We start from the raw sequence: 25,451 nt of genomic DNA, 5'->3' as shown, positions 1-25,451 counted from the left end.
TGATGAATGGATGGGGAGGGACACATAGAGTTAATTAGACTTTTGCACTCACCAGAATCTCAAGCTAGGAGAAGCAATACAAGGGAAGCAGGCCTCTGGACTAAATACTTAAATCATCAGATTGGCTAAACCAGAATCCCTGGAGTCAGGGGAGGGATAATAAAGGGAGCAAACCTTGGGCATTGGATTGACTTCTTTGCTCAATAAAATCCCATTGACAAACATTTATTAAGGGCCTACTGTGTGCTAAGTACTGAAGCTACAGAGTAGTGCAAAAGAAATCTCTTCCCTCAAGGGGGACACAATCTAAAGGAGGAGAAAACTTGCAAATCATTATTTACAAACAAGATATGTACATGTGTGATATACATATATATATATGTGTGTGTGTGTGTGTGTGTGTGTGTGTGTGTGCATAAATAGGATAAATTATATTAAAAGTATATATATACACATATATAATTGGAAATAATTTCAGAGGGAAGAGACTTTGTAAACCTTAATGAGCTAGCAAGAACTCTTCTTTGGGATGACAGATTGGGTTCAATTGTATTTTAGTGAGGAATCAAGTGTTGTATTAGAGTGGGAGGACATGCTCTGATGGCATTCAATTGTTTACTCTCTCTGATTATCTTTTTTCTTGTTGTTCTTAAAAATCTTATGAATCTCCATTCTGAAGAAAAGGGAAAAATCATTTACATGGCACTTTACAGATATTATCTCATTTTATCCCTACAACAATCAATGTAAAATATTATCATCCCAATTTTACAGATAAGAAACCCAGACCCTAGAGGTTAAATGGCTAAACAGAATCACACAGCCACAAAGTACCTGAGATAAAAGTTGCACCAAGGTCCTTTACAAGTTGCCATCAGTCAGGATCCCATGTAATTTTCTTTACTCCCTCTTCCCACTCTGCCCCCCCCCCATCCCACCATCTCAATGACTTTTTTAGCCTTTGGCCTCTGCTTCCTTCATTTTTTCAAACTTTCTTTTTGAATCACTCTTTCAGGCTCCTAAGAAATTGCCTAAGAAGGATAGTTCCCTTTTAATAAATTATAAGCAACAAATAGCCAAACAAGGGAGGTAAGAAAATTATACAATTAGTTAGAGTTGATAGCAAGGTAGTGAGGGCACCATGATTGGTTGGAATTAGATTATGAGGAGCCAACGACAGCTCCCTCCTTTCCTCCTATTGCCTTTTGCAATGTCTGATCATATTTACCACATAGCTCTCATAGCATTTCTGGAGCTTACCTGTACTGAATGAATGCTTATATTGAGGGGATCTATATTGATTTCCCAATCGGCTTCCTTTCTTCCTACCAATAAACATAGATCAATGGCCTACTGTGTTCAAAGTATTCTAAGAATGGAGATTTATTCTTTTAAAACATTGAGCATTTACCAAGTGCTAGTCCTTGTGTCTGGACTACAAAGAAAGTTGAAAAGAAAAAAACACCTAGTTTCAACCCTCAGAGAATTTACATAGTAATGTGGGTGGGTGGGGTTGGGCTATATCCTGTAAATAGGCAAGTAAATACAAGCATATAGGGTGGCTTGAATACAACCTCAGAGTTGAAAGCAGCAAGGATTTGGAGGAAATTGGTGGAGACTTCCTGCAGAAGGTAGAATCTTGAAGAAAGCCAAGGAAACTGAGGAGGAAATAAAAGGGCTGAGCATTTCAAGTTCAGGGGGGAGGGGGGAGGTAAAAGGGGGCAGTCAGTGCAAAAGTCCAAAGGTAGGAAATCAAATGTTATTTTGGGATATAGCAAATCTGCCAGTGTAGCTGAATTATAGACCATGGAGGGGAGTAGAATGTAAAAACTAAAAGGTAGGAAGAGGTCAGGGTATGAAGAGCAGTAAATGACCAGTGGATTGGATCTTGGGATAATAGAGAGTCACTGGACCTCATTGAGTAAGTGGATGACATGGTCAGACCTACATTTTAGAGAAATCACTTTGGTAGCTAAGTGGAGGATGGGTTGGAATGAGAAAGAACCACAGTCAGAGAGACAAATTGCAGTAGTATAAGATGAAAGGTGATGACTCCTAAACAAGGATGAAGACTATAGGAACAGAGAGAAAATGTAGACGAGAGAGATTGTGAAAGCAAAAATGATAAGATGTGACAAGAAGTTGGAAATGTCGCATAAGTGAGTGACAAGTTGGGGATGAATCTTAGGTTGTGACGCTACAAGGATTGTGGTTTTGACAGTAAAAGGAAAGAAGGAAAAAGATAGACTGGAGGGGGAAAAGATAATGAACTTAGTTTGATTAAATGAATGTGATTATTCGAGATGCCTAGAGAACCTCTAGTCCAACTATGCCAAAGGCAATTGCTAATATACCTTTATAGTTCTGAAGATTATGGATGAATATGTGAATATGTGTATAAATATATGTATTGATATATACATTATATGTGATTAAAAATATGATTTAAAAGATATGATTAAAGATATAATAATCATATGATTTTAATAGAAATATAATCAAACCCTTGGGAGCTAATGAATTCACTAAATAAGATAGAATAGAGCAAGAAAAGAAGAGAACCCAGATCAGGAATTAAGAAAAACAAGGTAATAGTTTTCCTACAAGGGGTGTCCTTTGAAGTTCAAATTAGTGAATTGTTAAATTTTCAATTTGAGCATTTATACCTTAGAAATCAGCAAATCTCATTTTATGAGACTTAAGGTTTTGTTGAATGTCTAGACTTAAGAAAGTGCTAAAGAAAATGTTAATAAACTAGTTTAAACATAAAAATGTCATATAGACTTATTTTAAAAGAACTAATTTGTTAAACCTTTACTAGAATCCTACTGGTTCCTACTCTAAAATGGCCATCTAAGTGTGGACACAAGAATGGTGCCAAGATTTACACATCCACAAAAATATTATCTTCTTCAAAGGATTCTGGTGAGAAAGCTTGTGGCAATAGCCATACCTTTTCCCAAAATGTTTATGCCAAAGCATCCTGTCTCTAAATCATCATTGGAAATTGCAGCAGCCCATTCTTTGGGGTCATTTCATCTGTGGCCAACAATTGTCCTTTGAGGGTAAAACTAATTTTCTACAAGCAGCCAAAAAACTATTGGCAGTGATTCTGGCAAATAAGTTGGTTGGTGGAATGGAAGAATACTTCTTTCAGGACAAACATGATTCATGACTATGAAATAATGACATTGGCTTTCTTATATGGTTTGTAAGGATATATACCTCCACCATCATTCAAAAGGGAACCAACTCTCCAGGATCTGGGGCTAGAAAGTGTACACAGGAATTGTTGGTTCCTAAGCCTTCTTTATGAAATATACTCTTTAGACTGTTTATTATATTAGGAATTGAATATTACAGTACATAGAAATATGTGATTTTCTCCAATTTACTTATATCAACTGGGCTTTTTGCTTAGCCCCAAATTTCTTATCTATAAATGAAAGTATTAGAAAAGAGAAAAATATTAGAAAAATCATTGGGCAATCTTGGCTCAAAGCCCAAATTGCTACCTGGGTTTCCTAGGGCAAGTCATTGACCCTCCTTTTCCTCATGTATATAATTAGGAAGTTAAAAAAAGATTACTTTGGGGAAGTGTCTACCTACCACTCCAGTGGAAAGAGGGTTGGATTTGGTGTCCGGGGATTTGAAATATAAATGTAACCTTGACTGCTAGCTACCTACCTGCTCAGACTTACCATGTTACTAATAGTATCTGAGTTCACAGTTTCCTCATCTAGAAAACAGGGATGATAATAAATCTGCTTTATGGGGTTGTTGTGTTCAAATTAAATAATTGTTACTGGTTTTGTTCAGTCATGAAAACTCTGTGGAAAAACTTTGGCCTTTGTGACTTTTGGGGGCTGGGGTTTCTCAGCAAAGATACCAGAGTGATTTGCCATTTCTTTAACCAGCTCATTTTACAGGATGAGGAAACTGAGGCAAGCAAAGTTAAATGACTTCCCCCGGGGTCACACAGCTAAAGTGCCTAAGGTTAAATTGAAATTCAGGAAGAAGAATCTTTCTGACTCAGCACTCTATCCACCATACCACCAATGTGTCCTGAAACTCAACAAACAGGCAAAAAATGACCAAAAATAGTAGTCAGTGTTTGAAGATATATGGATAAACATAATGCATTTTTAGTGGAACTCCAAATCAGGACAACTATTAGGGAAAATAATTTGGAATTATACAAAATGACTAAAATGCCTATATTCATTTTCCCAGAAAATTCATTGACAGGATATAAAAGAAGGTTATTGAGAAAAAGAAAGGCTCCATATTCATCAACAATGATCTGTTTTGTCATTTCATATCTATGTCGACCTGACACCCTTCAGTCGACTGCTTTGACATGGATATTTGTGGGGCCTTCCCACTAATCTTTCTCATAAGTTATCAAGAGAAAATGTAAAAAAGCAACTGGACCACCAGTTTTTGTGGCAGCAAAGACCTAGAAGCAAGCTAGATGCTCGCTCATTGACAGGGGGGAAAAGAAGGCAGTAACTTAAACATTTGTTGTACTTTTATGAAATAAGATATTACTGTGCAGTAACAAACAAACATATGGAATACAGAGAAACATAGAAAGATTTACAGAGGCAGAGTGAAGTAAGCAGAGACAGGAAAAGAACATATCCAATGACTACAACAATGCGAAAAGAACAAAAATCACAAAACAATCTAAGACAAAAATTGCAGTATAATAAAGAAAAAAAGTATAAGAATACATCTGCCTCGCTTCTATAGTTGAGAGTCAAGCATAGAACATTTCATATAAGAGCTCTGGACTTAGAACCAGGAAGACCCAAGTTCAAATTCTGCCCCAGTTAATGTACCTAATGATGGATAAATCACTGAAACTCCCTCAACCTTAATTTCCTTAGCTGTAAAAAGGGGAATAAAAATAGGATCAGATGAAACTATACACACACACATATATATATATGTATATATATATATATATATATATATGCTTATATATATATATATATATACAACATTTTGCAAACTTTAAAGTGCATAAATGGTAGCTATTAGCTATTCATTTTCTGATGTATCAGCTTATTTTGCTGAATTTTTATTTCTTTTTTTTCAAATTCTTATATCAGATGGATCTCTGGGAAGGGAAGGGGAGATGAATTTAGGAGTAAAATCTAGGCAATGTAAAAAGAAAGGATATCAATAACCCCTGGCTACAAAAAGTAATATGTATATCATCACAAATTCTAAATCAAAATTAAGTAGAAATATGTAGAATAATAAAAATATAAAATGGCACTCCAAAAAAGACACTGTGTGTGCGAGCCTTTGTAAACCACAAAGCACTATTTAAATATTAGCTATTATTCACATAGATGATCAAAATTCTTAGGAAGAGGTATTGCTAATCCTTCACCTTGTGACCATGCCACTTCTCACTTGCATCACTACCAGAAAGAAGGGAAAATGTTAACTCATTTTCTTCTCATGTTCAAGTAAAAAGGTAAATTGAGGAGGTTTGGGTGCTGTGGAAAGAGAATTGGACCTAGATTCAGGAAGACCTGAGTTCAAATAAAGATTGAGGCACTTCCTAGCTGTGTGACCTTGCCATAGTTACTTCATCTTAACTTACCTTAGTTCCCTTAATTGTAAAATGGGAATAATAATGACACCTATATCAATAGTTGTTGTGAGGATCAAATAAGTAATATTTATAAAAGTATGGCACAGTGCCTGACACATAATGGACATGAAAGCACTGTTTATTCCCTTGTCCATGCCCCCTACTGCTGTGCAGAGAAGAGCGCATAGTAGGTGTTCTTATCCAATGGAATAGAACTGAATTGTCCTCATGCCTCAGAGGAGATTTCTGAAGCCATCAGCCAGACAGTTCTATGCATGTGTAAAATTGATTGTAAATCACCCATGTTGTTTTCAAGACACGGAATGCTCCCATTTAACATATTTAGGATGTTTCTGACATTTACAAAGTGTCTCACCTGTTTTGGACGATCATTATTTAAAGCATTTTACTGGAAGTGCCCCTGAGTAGTTCTTAAACACAGCATTCTTGTCCAATCGATTCTGCATGTCCCTGAAGAGGGCGAGCCGCGGCGAATGTTGAATCCTACAGTTGCCAATCATCGGATCCATCCATTTGCTTCTCTGAATGGGAATGCAAATTCATTTGAAGCACTCTGTGTAGCCACAGATGAGTTTCTCTACCCTCTTATGCTGCAACTTCTTTGTAGAAAGATTGTAAATACATACAGCCTTGTCAGTCCTAAGAGATGAGGACCTGCTAACCTTCTGAATTATCTTTGGAATGACAAAATGTTCTGTTCTGTGTGTTTGTGTGTGTGTGTGTGTATGTGTGTGTGCCAAAGGGCCCCCCCAAATAGCTACAGCCATGACAAGGTAACCACCCCCAAATTCCCCTCCCACCCATGTAATTTGGGTTGAGGACTGACAGTTTCTACTTTAGAATGTAAGAATGTCTCCATCTGAATATATGGCATGTTTAAGACTGACAGAAGTAGTCCACAGTATAAATGCCAACCTTCATTGAGGCACTTTTCATTCTCATCAGATCAAAATACCAGTCCAGAATGGTCAAGGTCCTTCCTTTCACTTTTTTTCTTTCCTACCATGAGATGGTTGGTTGGGAAGGGCACATGAATCTTCCAGGATCATTGAGAACCTAGAATGACAAGTTCCCCTAGTTGAAAATATTAAAACAGATCATTGTTTCTTTATAGTATGATTTGTACAGCATGGCAATGCTATCAAATTTGAAAATGTGTTTTTTGGTCATTTGGCAATGGGCAGTAGACTCCTCATAAGCATCTGGCATAAGAATTAGTGTGACGAGCAACAACAATAGGCTAAAATTGTGCTCGATAATAATAATAAAAAAGGGCCTCTTTGTCAGGCTGAATACACATTATTCCTGAAATTCTGCTCATCAGTCCCATCGTCTAAATGGCAATTAATGTAAAACTGTTCATGTTGCAGTCTCATCCTTTGCTTCATACTTCCTGTTATTATGGATCAAGGTCCAGCTGTTTCTAAATCATCTCTCCTCGGGTATCTGCTGCAGATGTGGATTCCAATCCCAGAAAGGGTGACCTGTGTAAATAAAGGTTAGCTGAGAATGACTGTGGTGGGAAATTAAGACTTTTGTGCATTGGATGGAAGGCAAAGCAAGGCAACAGATGTTCTCAGCCAAGAGCTACATCAATTTCAGAAGTTATAGCAGTTGCGAGGATACCGCTGTTAACCTAACATCCAGCAGCATCGTGGTGTGAGAGCCAGGCTATTCTACAGATGAATGGCTGCAGAATGACTATAACATTTCCATTCTATCCTTCATTATGGAGGAGCTGAGAAATGGAATGGCAGTTTATTCCACACATTGGTACAATGAAACCAAAGAAAGTGGAACACTATGAAGGTCAAAGCTGGCCTTGACTTGTTTAGCACTTGTCACCCCCTTGAATATGAGATAGGAATAATGGAAAACCATCATGGTGTAAAGGAAAGAGCATGAGATTCAATTTTGACTCACCTCAGTTTCTTTGGAACATGGGGAACCATCATGGTATAAGGAAAAGAGCATTAGATTCAAATCTTGGCTCCATCTCAGTTTCTTAGGAACATGGGGAACCATCATGGTGTAAGGGAAAGAGTATTCAATTCAAATCTTGGCTCCACCTCAGTTTTGTCCTCTATAAAATAAAGCACAATAATATTGTCTGTTCTGGTTACCTCACACAGTTGTTAAAAGGATAAAATGAGACAAGGTGTATAGAATACATAATTTTTATTTAGCCTTTATGACTACCAGCTGCTAGGTCTAATGATACTTCTAGTGTCCCCTTAGTGTTGCTTGGTATCAAGCATCAGTCTACTGACTAGTGAGCTAACTAGTACCAATAGCCAGGAGAATGGCTGTGATTTGCTCATTGAACACTTGGCCTGGTGTTCTTTTCCATCACTTCAGATTACTCCCTTTACCAACAACTTCACAGCTGTGTGAAGCAGATCACAGATGTGCCCAGGGTAGAGAGAATGAATGGATTATTGCAAATCTCTCCCTACCCATAGAAAAACAAATATAAATCCACCCCCCCCACCTGGCCTTTATGTCTAAAAGAAAATGTCATCTTATGACAAGATGAGAATCACATGTCATCCTATGACAAGATCAATGTTATTATCAAGGCTCATGTACCCACATGAAACTCAAAATGGGGAGGAGGGCATCAAAATAGAGAGTTTTTGTTCCCATAAAGAGACTATGAAACATTCATAAAATACCTGAAATAGTGCAAATCCCAATTAGTATGAATAACGAATCCTATGAAGTGATAAAATTATTCAAATTTACTCAGCATGTTTCTATTGGTCTGGAACCAACTTAGTATAGTTTATCGAATCATAATTTTGAAAACATTTAGCCACTTCAGAAGATTCGTTGGTTGCACAAATTGGGACCTACCTAGCCATATTGGTTAAAGTACATAGAAAATACAATATGATTCCTGGAAAGAACATTGAAACTGGCATAAGAAGTGATTTAGAGCAAGTTACTTTTGTGAACTCCTTTACTGATTCTGTTTTTTTTTGTTATTCTTTGCATTTGTTTCCCCAGCACACAGCAGAAGGTCTGACATACAATAGATATTTAATAAATTTTGACTGATTCAGTTCCTTCTTCTGAATGTGGATTAGATGACCAGTAGGGTTCTTTCTGGATCTAAACTAAGTTTTTATGATCCTATCCTTCAATTGCGATATTCCCTACTATCCAAACTACAAACAACTCATATGGAAGCTAAATGCGCTGCTTTGTTACTTGCATAGAACTCCTCCAAGTAGACTTTTGGATTTTTTATTTTAAGCATAGACATTGGGTGATTTTTTTAAACTTTATTTTCTTATGATCATAGATTTAGAATTAAAGTCCAAAGCAAGTATTGGTATGTTCTGAATAATTCAATTGATTGGGGCAAAAATTGGATTGTTCTAATTTGTTCTTAGGGCTGAGAATTTACATCTCCTTAACAGAATGAATGGGATTTAAAAAACAATTCCAAGCCCTGACTGATTTCTCCCCATTATATTGCCAAAGGACAAAGGAAAAGATGTTCCCAGCCTAAAATGTTCATTTTTATAAAATCCTAGTCCACAGAATTGAACAAATACCACTAAGCCCCAGTTATGAGAACTAAATAAATGGAACCAAGTTCTGGTTTTCTGAGAACTGCACAAAAATATTTGCAGCTGATAGAGGGTATTATCAAGTAATACGATCAATGCAATGAAATTCCATCGCCATGTTCTCCCCAGACAGAACCTGCATTTGTGGAAATCCCCCATTCAGAACTCATGATGTAAGCTATCCCTGGTGAAATCAAATCAATGGGTAAATTAATAATATAAATTTCTCATGTGTAACCTGAGCAACCACAAGCTCTGGGATACATAATGAAGATGTCTTGCTAAACCTGTTCAAGTTATGAATAGATGGCAAGGTATTTTATCTTCTCTGTGCAGTAATTAACCATTACTTTATGGCAATAATGTAGGATGATCAGTGTCATTGAGGGTCGAAGAAGGATCCCAAAGTTCACTCTTCTTAGGGTCGACCTGCCTCTTTCTGTTGAGCCCTTCTATTGAGCCAACAGAGAAAAAGGAAAAACCCATTGGTTAGAGGGGGAAAGGATAGCTATCCTAAGTTTGGTAGGATGAATCTAGAGTTCCAAGGAACCTGAGATGCTCTTTAGTCTAACCTCTTACAAGATGAGAAACCTGAAACCTAGAGAGAAAAGAAGAGAAAGAAAAAGGGAGAAGAAAGAAAGATCAAAGAAAGAAAGGGAAGGAGAAAGAGGGAGAAGGAAAGAAAAGAAGGAAAAAAGAAAAAGGGAAGAGGGAAGGCTAAAAGAAAGAGAAAATGGGAGAAAGAAAGGTGTAAAGAAGGAAGAAAGGAAGAGAAATGGAAAGGAAGAAAGAGAGAGAAAGGGAAAGGAGAAGAAAGAAAAAAGGAAAGGAAGGAACTAAAGAAGAAAGAAGAAAAGGGAAGGAGAAAAGGTAAGAAAGGGGGGGAAGGAAGGAAAGAAGGAGGAAAGGAAGAGAAAGATAAAGGAAAGGGGGCAGTTAGATGGCTTAGTGGATAGAGTACCAGCCCTGGAGTCAGGAGGACCTGAGTTCAAATGTGATCCCAGATACTTGATACTGACTTAGCTCTATGACCTGGGGCAAGTCACTTAAGACCATTGCCCTGCAAAAATCCAAAAAAAAAAAAAAGGAAAAAAGAAAAGATAAAGGAAGGAAGGAAGGAAAGAAGGAAAATTGCCTTATTAGGGATAAGACTACTTTGGTTCCCAAGCAGCTTAAATTCCAATTGGGGGATGGAAAGGTAATAGGAATAACATCTTTACTTGATTTTCTTGGTATGGGGAATGCTCTTGTAAGAGAACTCTGCGTGTAAATGAACATCAGCACCCTCTCTGCAATTTATTGCCTTTAAAGAATCAAAAAAACTATAGGAAGTTAAGGGATTTGCATTGTGGGTAGGTGGGAATGGAAATTGCATTGTTATTTATTTGGATATGCTGTTTAATTGAATTCCTTCTGTTTTGAGTTAATGCGTCCTATATGATTGGTCTGGTGAAAGAAGCATTTGAACCCAACTCTCACTGGCAGTAAGACTGATTCTCTATTATACCCTATCATGCCACTTCTTTTAAGGTGTTAACATGTATTATAATAGTTGAAATCAATGATTGATATTATATCACAAGGTAGTGGCTTTCAGTTGAAATATATACAGATAATTTCACAATTCTGATCAAGATGTTTAAGACTAAATTAAGGGAAGGGGAAAGAATTGAACTAGGTCTTGATAGAATTTCATAGAAAAAGACCATGTAACCTGCTCCTATACTCTGATCAGCAAAGTGCAACTCAAGGGCTCCAAGTAATTGGAGGAAACACTCTAGGGAGCAGGGCTGGGAATCTTGTCTGTTCTTACCTTAAAAGATGAGCTCCCTGCAACAAGATGGTGTTATTCATAGAACACTGGACTTGGAGTCAGGAAGACTGAGTTCAAATCTGATTTCAGACGTTTGCTAACTATGGGACCCTGGGCAAATCACTTAATCTCAGTTTCCTTAGCTATGAAATGAAGACAATAATTTCACCCAGGTTCTTCTAAGAATCAAATGAGATAAAAATTATGAAGCACAACACTTGGTCTACCATATATATAAATGTTAATTGTTATTAGCAGGGGATCAAAATGCCAACAAAATGTTGGCTATCATCCAAAAAGGAAAATACTATTCTTGCTCTCTCATCTTTCCTCATTCAAAATTATTCTGTCTGCCCCCGCCCCGAGTTCTTGTGACTGAAGTAGAACTCATCTGAAGAAGAAAAACTGAAAAATCATGCAAAAGATAGGAGGAATTCTGTATGAGACAGTCATCTATCAGCCTAGAGAAATGGCAAATTTCTAATAACTACAACAATCCCTCAGGATGGACTTGTTCTCACAAATCTCAGAATATCAGAAGTCCATAATGCCTACTGATGCTCAGAGTAGAGAGCAGCTAACTTCTTTTTAACAGCATTGGGTAGAATGAAGAAAAGTGACCAAGGTCTTTTACTGGTTTGTTAGAATTGATGTTCCTGCACCTTTGTCCCAATGTCTATTCTCAAATCATCATGTTTTTAATCAATCTCTATCTGACTTTGGGCTCCAAGGGGCAGCTATTACAGTGGATAGGATGCTGGGCTTGGAATTTGGAAAACCTGATCATAGTTGTGTGAATGTGGGCAAGTCATCACTTCGCATACTGGTTTAGAGTATTTTTTGAATTGAACATAACCTTTGTCTACCTTGGCTTCCTCATCTGTAAAATAGGGGAAATAAAAGCACCTACCTCCTGGAGTTTTTTGAGAAATCAAATGAGATAATTCTTATAAAAAGCATTTAGCCTAGTGCTTGGTAAATAGTGTGATGAATAAATGTTTATTCCCTTTGCCCCTCCATTTCAGGAAAGGATTATTTAGGAATTGGAAGGGGGAATTAGAATAGGGAGCAATGGAATGTAAATGAGAAAAGTGTAAACTAATGAATTAATAATGTTTCCTTGATTTTTATATAGGAATTGACTAATCCCATCTAATCAATCGGAACAAGAAAGAACGATAGGAATGAATTATAGAAAGTAATGAGGAAATATTTCATTGTGCAGATATTGTATTATAGTACCAAGCCAATCGTGGGCATTTAAAAGCTATCCCAGATGAAAGGAACACTGTTTCAGCATTCTTTGAAAAATCATGATTTCTGAGCCCCCCCCCATGCTTCTTTCACCAAACCAATCATAGGAAACATTAACTCAAAACAGAAGGAATTCAATTAAATAGCATATCCAAATAAATAACATTAAGATTTCCCTTCCCACCTACCCACAATGCATACAGGAGTACACTCTTCCACAGATTTTCCCACCACTGGTGAAGGAGGCAACATATAGGAGACAGAAAACACATAAAGAACATGTATGGCAACAGAACACAAATGGGATAACCCAAAAAGAATAGGCATGGAGGAGACTAGTTGCACAAGGAATCTCTGTAGCCAGGGCGATTCCACGTGAAAATCAGCTTTGCTTTTTATTAGTCCAGGACGTCATCCGGCTGTGGGTTACGTGACCTGATTGTGTCTATAGTTGGCCTGTTTCTTCTAATGCTCTTTGACCTGCTGGTATTCTGCCACTACTGCCCTTTAGTAAAGACCCTCAGCTGTCTTCTAGATCTCTGCTACTTTCTGGCATCTTGTGCTATCCTTCAGCTGAATTATGGTTGCACACTGGAAGCAGTTCTCTTTAATGAGTCATCCCCACAGTTGTACCTAGCCATCCCACAATCAACAGAAGACCTTAGGCTTAGACTGCCTTTTAAGGTCTTGTTTCTGTGTCATGTCCCCTCTCTTTGACTGATGTCTACCCTTTGAGTAATGGTGAGAACATTCCTTTCAGTTACCATCATGGTGGTGGCCACTATAAGGTTCAAAAACAATCATCTCAGGAGTTTCATTTAACAAGACTTAGGGTAGGGTCAGGAGAAGCTACCAACTTTTCTTTTGTATTCTTTCCAGCAACAGATTGTCTGTTCTCCCTCTTCATAGACTCAGAACCTCAAAAGTATAAAGGAGATGTAACTATGGGATTTTGGGTTCAAAGAAAATCAGGATCCAAGTCCTGATTTTCCCACATGTATAACCTTGACTCACTTATTTCACTTTGAGGGGGCCTCTGTTTCCTAAACTAATAGGTTTCTTACATAACTTACGGTACTATCATTCTATGGTTTTCTAAACGGTAAAGATATGATGAAAGAATCATAATGCTTAGATAGAAGATTATTAATTTTTCAAGATGATGCTGTGACAAAAAGATATTGGTGAACTATCAATGTCATAGAATGAATACTAGCCTAAATGAATCATTGGGTTGATTTGGTATGACATTTTTAATAATAAATATTAAATCAAAAGCAACTTTATTTTCCAATAATAATAATAATAATAATAAAGTTCAGAGGTTTGCATGTCTACATGAGCAAAGGACATGAGTAATACATTCCAACCATACTAAATTTTTTCCCAAAATCCTAAAGGAAAAGAAAATATGCTATATCAAGATGTAGTGTTTCAATTCAATGTATCAAATGCTTATTTTTAAATTTTATTTATTCCATTCATATGTACATGCATATTTCCAAGTTACAAAGTTTCCTTCCACCCTCACTTCCCACCCCCCTCCCTTCAGCAAGGAAGAGTCAGGTAGCATTATAAATCCCATTCTTATTTTGAATTTAGTTGTCCCATAATTTCTTTTAGTGAATAAAACTCCCCATTCTCTAGACTCTTTTTATCCCATTTTATTACCTGCCTCTTGCCTTTGGTTATGTGTGATTATTATAATTTTAGCTGAAAGGGCATCAAAGAGTTTAAAGCTGGGGGGGATAAATTGTTATCCAGTGTGAGGCATTGATCAGGTCAGCCAGTAAATTAACAGCAGCAGAGCACCATTAAATTTTAAACTTAATTGCCTTCCACTCTTAATTTCTATTGGATATAATCAATAGGTGCCAGAGGAAACTTAAAGGAGTTATTTAGCAAGCATCTATTTCCTGGAGCATAATGGAAAACTACTGTTTCATCTTCTGGTTGATGCAAATAATTTGCTGCACAAGTGTGGCCACTTAAGCATTTTAGCAAAAGGCCTCATTTTAGTTTGGTCCTGATGAGACCCCTCCCTCAGCAAGCCAATAGGAGATTTATTTGTGCAATCAATTTAGCTTTGTCTCCAGTTCTCCCACTGTTGCTTGATGGGGGTGGGGGTGGTGCTCTTCTCCATCTTCCTAGCTCAGATGCACATCTTCTGTCTCTTTGTTGAAATACTGGTCTGGCGGCTTTGAAATGTGTACCTACATGCTTAACCCACTCTCTGAATTCCATTTGAAAAAAATGAGTATTGGGACCAAATAAGATTGTTGAACTTTCCCTAGTGTCAACAGGTGTGTGACACAAAGGTCATATTGCTTGTTGGTTGGATGGGAGATTGCCATCTGGTTGGTTTACTAATCCTATCTCACAGATTAAAGAGATGGGGAGAGAATGAAAGGCCATTGTGTATGTAGATGGAAATATATATATATATATATATATATATATATATATATATATGTCAGTTTTATATGTTTATATATAAATATATGTATATATAAATTATATAGAGATATAGAGATAGAAACAGGTATATACACAGACCTATGGGTCTATGTCTACAGTTAAATGTGTTATGTATGTAAGAAATCTGCATTGAGAAATGTAATTTTACACACGTGTATGTACAGGTTTATACCCTTCTTTAAAATGAGAATTATAATAGCAATATAGTTATTGTGAGGATTAATAACATATTTATAAGGCACTTTGCCAACTTTAAAGGACTCTATGGATGCTAGCTATTATCATTCTCTTTTTTTTAGGTTTTTGGAAGGCAATGGTGTTAAGTGACTTGCCCAAGGCCACACAGCTAGGTAATTATTAAATGTCTAAGTCTGGATTTGAACTCAGGTACTCCTGACTTCAGGGCCCATGCTCTATCCAGTGTACCACCTAGCCACCATGCTAGCTATTATCATTGACATGGTTTTTATTATTTCCATCTCATGAAGAGGGAAGGTCTGAAATACTCCATATAAGCAAATACAATTGTGTGACCCTGGAAGCTGTTAGTGGTAGGAAAAAGTGGAAGTTCTAATAAATATAACCATTATTCTGGAATTTCTCCAGGTTGAGATCAATAGCCAGAAATCTTTGGTCCTCTGACCATTTAGATAAGCTTTCCTATCATCTGTGCTTGTGTTTTGCCTCTATTTTCTTTGTATTCAGGTACTATTTTCCCAAACAGCAAATTTGCTGTTGTTTTTAATAAGAGTTAAATCTGGATGAGGGTCATTGCAGAAAGGGAAAGGCTGAACTTGGAAATGGGAAGTACTAGATTGATGTCCATCCCTAACAATCCTCACCTGTCCTCATTTGGACAAGTCTCTGGAAGCTCTCTGAGGTTCAAACAGTAACCTATGCTAATGTTAAAAGTTTCCATTTCAAGATCATCGGGATTTACACACACACACACACACACACACACACACACATCCACACAGAATGAAAGAGAGAGGAGAAAAAGAGAGGGAAAAAAAACCAATTTAAATTGTATAAATAAGGTCTCAGATAGTTTCTCACAAATGCTATCTAGTTCTATTAATGTTACTAGTACAGCAGGCAAAGGGAAGAATTGGCAAATGACGATTTGAGAAATAAAAACATAAGAGTCAGCTACATAGAAAGCATATTTGAATTCATAAGCATAGATGAGATCTCGATACAGTATAGAGAGATGAAACAGGTTATTCACTAATTTACTGAGGTACAACAAGATATTTTTTTTCCTGGGTTAAAAAGGACTGGAGAAAAAATAGGGGAAGAGGGGTAGAATGAAACTATTTTTCTATTTTCTTTTCTTTCAATGCATTATAAAGCAAATTAAAAAGGAGGAAGGGCAACTCCAGATGAAGAATCAGGAAGGAGAAAGGGTATTTATTAAAAGCCAACTTGTCTCACCATGAGTTTTGTAAGGGCTCTCCTTTACAGTTATGGCAGCCTTATAAAAAGAAAGGGCATTCCATGTTTACTAAGCATCTGTGTTTGACTATTTGCTGTTTGTGATTTTTTTTATCAGTGCCTTAGATAAAAGAAAGATGACATGCATCTCAGTTTTACAGATGACACAAAATGGGAAGGGACAGTTATTACATCGAATGACAAAGTCACAATCCAAAAGGATCTTGACAGGTTTGAATCTAATAAATGTGAATATAAAACCTTAAGCTTGGGTTGAAATTATGAGCATACAAATACAGGTCTATGGAGATAGAGGGTCATTTGTCTGCCAGATATTGAGGGATTGTGATGTACTACAGGTTCAAAATAAGTAAACAATGAAATATGGTGGTGAAAAATATTAATGTGATCTTGGGATACATTAAAAGAATCAGAGCTCCCAAGCATGAAGGGAAGCAACAGAAATCCTGTACTGTCTTCTGGTCATATTGTGTTCATTTCTAGCCACCATATTTCAAAAAGGGCAGTGATGAACCGAAGAGCATCCCTTAGAGGGGCATACGTATTGGTAAAGGTCCTTAGAAATATTGCCTAAGGAAGTGGGGATCTTTAGTCCTGAGATTATTGGGGAGGCATGATAGTAGCTGTAAGGGATTTCCATGTGGAAAAAAAATTGTTATACTTGTTCTGCTTGGCACCAGGAGACAGAATGAGAAGGAATTGGTAGACAACGCCATGAAGATCATTTAAATATAATGTAAGAAAATATTTTTTAAACCATTCATTGCTCAAAAGGTGAATGGGTTTGGGAAGTAGTGAGTCCTTGTCACTTGAAGTTGGTAAGCAAAAACTGAACTATTGTTCCATGTACTATAAAGATTATTTTTAGTATGATGAGTGTTACAGTTTCTGTGAAATACTAATTGACCTCTGTCGCTGTTTGATCATTTTTCAATCATGTCCAACTCTTTGTGACCCCATTGAGATTTTCTTTGCAAAAGTGACTTGCCATTTCCTTCTTTGGCTCATTTTAGAAATGGGAAAACTGAGGCTAACAGGGAGACGTGGCTTACTCAGGCATACCCAGCCTCATAAGTGTCTGAGACCAGATGTGAACTCAGGAAGATAAATTTTCATGATTCCAAGTTCAGCGGTCTATCCTCTATCCACCTAACTATGATATGAAGTAAATTAAATTTTCTCCTTCTGAGTCATCTGACACACCACTTCCTAAAAGCATCATCACAGAAATGACCAGATTACCAAAAGCCAAGATTGGCAATGGGGAAAAAATGGATACTGAACACAGGTGCAAGTGGGATGTTACTCATTCCCAACAATGACTTGTATGCAAGAATAGCATGAGGAATTACCATCGTAGGAAGCTCTGATTGGAAAATGAGGTAATTGATGTTCTAATGAAAGGATAGCAGAACTGTGGTACAATTGAAAGAGCTCTAGATTTGAAGCTGGAGGTGAGGATGAATCTTGGCTCGGCTACTTATTAGATATATGATCTTGGACCTGAGTTTCTAAATCCATAAAGTGAAAACATTTGACTAGGTAATCTGTGAATTCCCTTCTAACTCTGTGATCTTAATAAATTTGATTTGCATAATAATTTGTACTTAATCTTGACCTACTCTGTTTTTGTTACTGGGAAAATGGCTCAATCCCGAAGTGTGATATCAGGAAGCCATCTTCATCCTATGTGCCATAGGTTTTGATTATTATAGCCCTGCTTTCTTCTCTTCTTTTTCTTCCTCTTCCTCTTTTCCTTCCCACATTTTGCAACATTAATGTTATAACACTTCCACCTGGTGCCAGAAGAAGAAAAACAGGAGTCAAAAAACAAATCAATCAATGTGGCTACTTGTTATCAGTTCCTGTCAAGAGTTTGGCCCATGAGGGCACAGAAGCTATTGGCCAAAATGAAGTTCTTAGATTATCGGTAGATTTCAATTACTGTATTGGTGCTCTCTAGACCCCTGTTACCCTGGATAGTTGAGAGTTGGCAATATTTTTAAGATTTATTATGCTTTTTTCCCATGGTTAGTTCCATCACAATTGGACTCCACATTATCAGCACTTTTCTATTATCTTCAAATCTAGCATCTAAGAAAGACATATGCCTGCTGCCTATGCAGCTTTAAAAGCTGCCAGCTCATCAATAGTTATGTCATTTTTAGTCAGAAATGAATTCTGCATGGTGTCAAATTATTCCTTGTCAAACCAGTTGGTTCACTGGAAAGTCATAGCAGGAAAAGAATGAAGAAAGAATGAAATCTACCCACATTTCCTTCAAAATGAACATCTTTTCCAAGGAAGGGCTGGCCACAGTCCTGGAAAATGCTTACTAAGTACTGAATAATGGTCTGGAAACAAAATCAGAGAATTTTCTTTTTAACATTAATGCTTAAAGAAAGGTAGTGTTTGCCAAGGAACATTTACAAAACCTATTTCCCATCAGCAGACTATATTAGAGACCCAACACATTAGCTATAGTAAAAGTTTATTAGTCTCAGTCTCTTTCTCTCTCTCTCTCTCTCTCTCTCTCTCTCTCTCTCTCTCTCTCTCTCTCTCTCTCTCTCTCTCTCTGTCTGTCTCCTCCCCTCCCCTCCCCTCTCCTCTCCTCTCCTCTCCCCCTGTTCTGTTCATCATTCTCTCTTCTTTTCTTTATCCTCTCTCTCCCCTCTGTCCTTTTCATCTAGTCTCTCTTTCTCCATTTCTTTCTCTGTCAAACTCACCCCTTCCATCTTTCATTTTTCCCTTCTCTCCTTCTACCATGTACTTTATTTTCCTACTGAAGTTTAACTGTTTAAGAAGAAAGAAAGGTATTTCTTGTAGTTTCACGTGTGTTAACTGCAGAGTTAAGTGCAAGGATAATTTTAAGGGGTTTTTTATCTGTTATTTTTCATTCCCCAAACTAGAAACTAGATTTCCTCCTTTTTAGTCTTCAGCAGATGATTTGCAATAGCTGAGGCACTCTTATTGAAAGATGGGAAGGAAAGGTTTATAAAAGAGAGAAAAAACAAGAAAAGCGTTTTATGAAATGCTATTAACATGTAAGGAGAAGGGAAACCAGGCATCCTGCCTTTCATCACTACATCAATGGTTGGAATCTTGTCCCAGTGGAGACCAGAAACCAAGTGGTCTCATTAGACTATAGCAACATTTTCATTATAAAACTAACATTCAGATAGCCATCTAGCCAATTTGGTTAATTTACTTCCAAACTTGAGTTGGCTAAGCAGCTAATGGCTCTCTGTGATAGTAAGTCGCAAGTAGCCTCAAGCTGTCTACCATATTGGGCCAGGCAAGCAGACAGCCTTGCCAAAAGATTGTGTCGCCACATTCAGATAGAAGTGTGGCAATTCTGCAGATAATCTAAACCTGGAGGGGGTGGGGGCAGTAAATCAGACTACATTTTGGATTAAATGAACTAGATAGTTCAGGGGAAGGCCTGAATTGGTTATGGAAATATTCTAGTTCTTCACTTGGGGCATGTAGATACAGCCCAATTGAGCTGAACAAGCAAAGGATTTTTTTGTGAGAAATGACTGGAGCTTAATAGCTCACAAAGTAAATGTCAGCAGGAAACTGTTGAGATTTTCTGTTTTCTTTGTTTTTTCATCCCCTTATGAAATAAAGCAAAAATGGCATTCTTCACAAGGAGCCCCACTCCTATGGAAATCTCAGGGTACTGTCCAATGCAGATATAAGAAATAGCACAAATCAGCATGATAATTATCCTGCAATCACTATGATACCATTGACCAGCAAGATGGCAGAAAGGAAATAAAATAACTTTAGTTTGGTACTTTGATTTTAATTTATTTAAAGGTACTCTTTAGTTAAACAAGCAGTGGGCTCTTTATCTCTCTCTAGGCAGATAATCCGGTTGGATATCATCGCTCTATGTTGTAGAGGCAATGTGGCTTAATGCCTAAGACACCAGACTGGCTTCAGATACTGCCTAAAGACATTAGTTGTGTGACCCAGGCCGATCTTCTTAATGTCTCTATCAAGGATTTTCCTTGGTTGCCCCCCCATGCCTGAAACTCTCCATCCTTATTTCAACCTCTTGGCTACCCTGGTCAAAAGTATACTCGTCCATTCCTCCTTGATCCTAGTGTCTTCCCTCTTAGATCACCCCAAAGGATATGTTTGTCTGTACGTAGTTTTTCCCATTCTGCCTCTCCTACTGGTCTGTGAATTCTTTGAGGTTAGTAGCTGGTACATAAAATGTACCTTAATGTTTATAGATTAATTGGTTCTAGGACTTTGGGGATGTCACCCTCTGTACGCCCGTTTTCCTCACTTGTTAATAAAAGGGGGATTAAAAATCCTCACTTAGCTAGAGCAGAAAGGTCAGTCCTTTCACCCATGTGACATTGAGTCAATCCCCAGGCTCTGATTCTTTGTTCTTACCTATGTAAAATGAATGGAGGTCAGCTAGATGAGCTCTTAATAGTTTTTGATTCAATATCATGTGATCCTAGGTGACAAATGAGGAAACTAAGACTTTGAGAGTTAAAATTTTGCTTAAGTATCAAATCTCAGACTTGAACTTGTATTTTTCAGTCTTTCACATGCAAGGCTCATAGCATCCTAACATGCCACCCAAATGAATATCATAAGGATCAAATGAAAGAATATTTGTGAAAGTATTTGAAAAGCATCATGTGCAGAATTTCTGTGATTTTCCAAATTTAAGGGACTCTCTGAATGTAGCAGAACTCCCAGCCTATCTATGACTTAGTAGGTAAATCCTAGGAAGTTGTTTGAGACCTAGAAATGTTAAGTGACTTGTCCAGGGTTAATTAATCATCAAACTTTTATCTAACTTCTAGATGCCTTAGATGGTGCAGGGATAGAGTCAGAAAGTCAGAAAGACCTGAGTTCAAATCCAGCCTCTCAGACACTTGACCTTTACTAGCTTTGTGACTTTGGGCAAATCATGATTGCCTCAGAGCCAGAGTCATCTCCAGTCAAGTTCATATCTAACCACTGGACCCAGATGGCTCCAGAAGCAAAAGAGAGACTGGTGACTTTGCACAACACCCCCACTCAAATCCAATTCAATTACTTGTCATGGCATTACCTCCATGATATCATGGTCTTCTTCAAGAATGAAGGACCTGCATCAGCCCCTACTGTGCAAGGTCCTATATTAAGCACTACGGATACAGAAGGTTAATTTGAAATAATTTCTGCCCTCAAGGAGCATGTTTAAATAAGAAAGTATACATTTAAAAATATATAAAAACTATACCCAAAATAAATGTGAATGATCCAAGACAGCACTGAAGGATATATGATGAAAACTGTTATCCATCCCCAGAGAAAAAATTAATGGTGTTTGACTACAGATTGAAGTATGCTTTTTAAATTTATTTTTCTTGAGAGTTTTTATATTTTTGGTCAATACTTTCACAACACAATCATTATGGAAAAGTTGCATGACTGCACATGCATAACTTTTATTGAATTTCTTGCCTTCTCGATGAGGGAGGGAGAAGGGAGAAAATTTGGAACTCAAAGTGTTAAAAATGAATGTTAATTGTTTTTACATGTAACTGGGCAAAAATAAAATGTTGTAAAATTAGGAAAAGATAAAAGTAATTAACAGTTTGGGGAGGGATCGGGACAAGTTCTATATAATAGGTGGTGTTTGGGATAAGTTCTAAAGGAAATGGCATTATAAGGGGCAGAAGTGAAGAAATAATGAATTCCCGGCAGAGGCAGAGAGTTCTGGAGCTAAATACTAAAATTTCAGTATGAGCATTTACAGTCCAGAAATTGTCAAACACTATAAATCAGTGTTTGATTTATTGTCTTGTTACTTGTCAAAATGTGAGAAAATTATGGAGAAAATGGTGCTAATATGTTGTCATAAATACATTTTCCCCTGGTGGGTTGGGGGCTGATTGTTACACATACCCCTAGGACAGCACATGCAAAAATAGAAATGAGAAAGAGAGAGGCATGACTTAAAAGGCCCATCTGGAAGGATATATCAATCTGTGCAGGGAGGGAAGTGGATAATAGCTGTAAAATTAAGGATTTGAATCCAGGACTTTTCTTGGGCCCAAGCATAGCATTCTACTATTTAATGACCTAGATTTTCCTTTTTTGGCAATGTGAATTTATTATACAGCTCTTTCTGGTCTCTCTCCCTTGCTTCTTTTGACCATTTCATTACCCCTCATTATCTCAGTGAAAAAGTGTGAAAAGCAAGAGAAAGATATTAGTTATTTGTATTTTAAAGCTATTATAATTCAAGTTTATTGCAGTAAAATTTAATTTAACAGAAATTATTTTAGCAAAAAAAAAATCAGTGTCAACTGGGGCATTTGGGAGCATCACTTGTGAGCCCTGGTTTGAGTTAACACTCCATCCACTATCAAGCAATGAACTTAGATGATTTTTTTCAATGAATAAGCATTCATTTTTTTCTCTCCCACTCTCCCTCCCTAAATGAAAAAAGAAAAAGAAAGAAACCCATTGAAAATAAATATGCACAATCAAATGAAGTAAGTTTCCTTATTTTAGATTTCTCATTCTGTATCTGGAAGTCTTTGAATTGCTTTTCAAGAAATTGGAAGTATACCTCCTCTTAAATCCTCTGGAATTGTATGACTGATATTTTTTTCTGGGACCCTATTAACATAAAATACCTTTCTAGATATAGTTCCACAACTAATGTTCAGTTTGAGATTGTCATGAGATTCTTATTTTCCCCGTGATAGGCCTATTCCCAATTCCTGCAAATAATGAAAACTTGGTTATACCACCCCACTGGCTGAACCAGAAAAAAACCAATTGACCATAAATCACGTACCTTTAGAAGGTGCTTCAAATCTCTGGAGCAGTTCAATTTACTCCTTCTTCAGATTATACAATCACTTCTTGATGGCCCAAAGCTTCATTTAAGCTTGTAAGAAATAGCCAAGGATTAGAGGAATGGGATTTCCATGAACTTCTTGAAGCGTTTTTTGTCATAAATCCTTGGATATAATCATTCTAACAGTGCTTCTGCCACCACCATAGAATGGGTCCCACTGAGGCAGAGATCAGAAACAGAGAGACATATGAGAAACTTTTAAAAAGTGTATGACTTAAATCATCACCAGGATATGGCTCAAGTAATCATACCAAGCAACAGGAAAACCAATGAAGATAACTTTGAATTTTAGGGCAAAGATCTCATATATCATATTAATGAAGCTCTCTTCCCCCACTCGCTAATCACCTCCAACTCTACTGATTTTTTTTTTCCTTTTGAATATTGGAAATGTATAAGGTATCTTGCAACTGAAAATTAATTGCGGCTGGACTACTTGCCAAGGTCCTTATTCCTTATTGGGCAGAGCACAGCCACCTTTGAGTTTAAAAAAAATGAAAAGACTAATGGAATGAGCAACCTTGATTCAAGAGAATCAATGATAAGGCAAGCCATCCATCCCTTGACAGAAAGATGATCCACATAAGGTTGTGGACATTGTCAATGCAAGATTTGTTTTGCTCAACTATGCTTATTTCTCTATCAGTCAATAAACATTTATTAAACATCTACTGTTTTAAGCACCAGAGATACAAAAGACAATCACTGCTCTTGAGAATCTCACTCTAATGGGGAAGAAAATAGGCAAATAACCTGGTACAAACAAGCTACAGAAAGAATTAACAGAAAATAATCAATAGCGTGATATCACCAGAATTATGAGGGAATTATGAAGGGCTTCCTGTAGGAGATGATTGTAGTTGGAACTTGAAGCAAGCTAGGGAAGTCAGTAAGAAAATATGGAGGACAGCATTCCAGTTATTAGAAACAGTCAATGAAAAATGGCCAAAATCTTGAGGAATATTTTATTGGATAAACAGTGAGGATCTCAGAGAATGTGTGGGAGAGAGTGATGAATATATGAAATATAAGGAGCTGGACAGATATAGGGGACAAGTTCTGAAGGTTATGCTTTTTTAATGGGGAAGATAGAAATCCGGGAGAGAAATGCAGTCCTCTCCTTCCAAAACAAAGAAAAAAATGATAGAAGAAAGCTCAGAAGAAATCACAAACAAGCAGGACAGGTTTGAAAATTACATTTTGAATCTATTACATGTTTTAAAAGAAAAGCAAACTCTACATAATGTAGATTCACAGTTTCAAGGACAATACTCTTCTATTCTAAAATGTATATGGAAATGCTTTGGTACTTGTTAAAATTAAAATAAAAAAACTGGAAAAAATGAAATGAGGATTCGAGTTTGAAAGAGCAGATGAGAATAAAAAAATCAGGTTATAAATTTTCTTTTTCTTATTTCTTTTCACTATGAACAACCTGCTATTCCTTTCAATATACCACAAAATTATCATGTAAATTTCCTTTTTTTCCCTTCCCTTTCCCATGACCACCCTAGAGATGGCTACTGTTAGACATAAATAGATATACCTATGTAAAATTATTCTATACCTCCTTCTATTTATCAACTCATTTCTGAATACAGATAGTGACTTTCTTCATATGTCCTTTATAGCTAACTTGGGTATTTATAATAGTAACGATAACTTATTTGCTCAAATCTAATATTTATTGCTCTTACAGAATATAATGATCCTTTGGTTCTGCTTATCAAATTTGCCATTCACACTCTGTGATAATAGCTAGGTGGCACATTAGAACACAGGACTTGGCGTCAGGAAGATTCATCTCTTGAGTTCAAATCTGGCCTCAGATACTTACTAGCATGTGAGTCACTAGTGTGACCCTAGGCAATTAACTTAACCCTATTCGTCTCAGTTTTCTCATTTGTAAAATGAACTTGAGAAGAAAATGGAAAATCACTCCAGTTTCTTTGTCAAGAAAACCCCAAAAGTGATCATAAGGAGTTGGACATTCTGGAACACCAAAAACAAAATGTTGTAGGAGGAGAAAGAAGAAAATGAAGAGGAAGAGTAATAACAATAACATTTATACAATGCTTTAATATTGACAAAGCATTTAACAAATATTATATCCTCTAAAACAAAGCTCTAATAATCTAAACTTAAGCAGTTAAATCTGAGATTCCAAAATATTAAAAGGAAAACAACCATCTACCCACTGACATTTAAGAAAGGGGGGGTGTGGCTAGGTGGCACAGTAGCCCTGAAGACAGGAGCACCTGAGTTCAAATCCGACCTCAGACGCTTACCTAGCTGTGCAACCTTGGGCAAGCTACTTAACCCTATTTGCCTTGCAAAAACCTAAAAAAATAA

General features: G+C 36.9%; 1 protein-coding gene and 1 long non-coding RNA gene across 5 annotated transcripts in view; one reads left to right on the top strand and one right to left on the bottom strand.

Annotated features, from left to right (window-relative positions):
- Positions 1-25,451, top strand: part of TAFA1 (TAFA chemokine like family member 1) — a 544,623-nt gene that overhangs the window by 472,919 nt on the left and 46,253 nt on the right. The window lies entirely within an intron of this gene.
- The window catches only part of LOC141496322 (uncharacterized), a 31,527-nt gene continuing 12,937 nt past the window's right edge, over positions 6,862-25,451 (bottom strand). For 2 of the 4 annotated variants that reach the window (XR_012471004.1, XR_012471006.1), the window contains exons 4-5: positions 23,037-23,256; positions 15,815-18,009 (exon numbers count right to left, since the gene is read on the bottom strand). This is a non-coding gene — a long non-coding RNA (uncharacterized LOC141496322). Of the gene's footprint in view, positions 7,117-7,555; positions 7,716-15,814; positions 18,010-22,548; positions 22,669-23,036; positions 23,257-25,451 lie in introns of those variants that run through there. The other 2 variants (XR_012471005.1, XR_012471007.1) reach the window with 2 other exon arrangements.

The sequence above is a fragment of the Macrotis lagotis genome, chromosome 8 (assembly GCF_037893015.1).
Source record: "Macrotis lagotis isolate mMagLag1 chromosome 8, bilby.v1.9.chrom.fasta, whole genome shotgun sequence".
NCBI classification, from domain to species: Eukaryota; Metazoa; Chordata; class Mammalia; order Peramelemorphia; family Peramelidae; genus Macrotis; species Macrotis lagotis.
The sequence above is the reverse complement of the archived record's forward strand: the minus strand, read 5'-3'. Positions and strand labels throughout refer to the sequence as shown.